Consider the following 760-nt stretch of genomic DNA (forward strand, 5'->3'; position numbering starts at 1 on the left):
AATTTGGTTTATTGTGATTCCAATTTTTGGACTGATTTTCGATTTTTCTAGATTGTTGTGGATTTGAATACCCCTAATACAAAAGATTAGTTGAAAATGATTAGAAATGACATATTCTTGTATGAAAACTTACTTATAAATATTCAACTACAATGATGACAAATAATGATGTTTTCTTCAAAAAATAAATGTTGCATTTAGTATCCATGTATGTTAAAGTCAATTTGATAATTATATAATTTAAATTTAGAGTGTATTAATTATAACCTATTAATATAAAGATCTATACACAGTCAGTACATCGTCTATTATTTATTTTTATTACTTTTTTTAAGAGTAATACAAATAAAACATCCATATCTATATGAAAATGACAAGTTTAGTATATTTTCGAGTGAATTTCACATAAAAACATCAAAAGTAACAAGAAAGTGTTAATAATAAGTAATAAGATTTTTAAGAAATAGCAAACTTGAAGAATATTAGCTTTGAATTATAAGTTACAAGATTAGATTCAGAACTAAAGTTATCTTCATTTTATGTATATATCAGTTCACTGATGTATATATCAGTTCACTTTGAATCAATCTAGTTCCTAAAATTGAAAAAAAAATTTGTATTGATCAGCTTCATAAAAAGTAGCTCAATATCACCCAAAAAAATTTGGTTTATTGCGATTTCAATTTTTTGGACTGATTTTCGATTTTTCTAGATTGGTGTGGATTTAAATACCCCTAATACAAAATATTAGTTGAAAAGA

This window comes from Lupinus angustifolius, chromosome LG03, assembly GCF_001865875.1.
Source record: "Lupinus angustifolius cultivar Tanjil chromosome LG03, LupAngTanjil_v1.0, whole genome shotgun sequence".
NCBI lineage: Eukaryota > Viridiplantae > Streptophyta > Magnoliopsida > Fabales > Fabaceae > Lupinus > Lupinus angustifolius.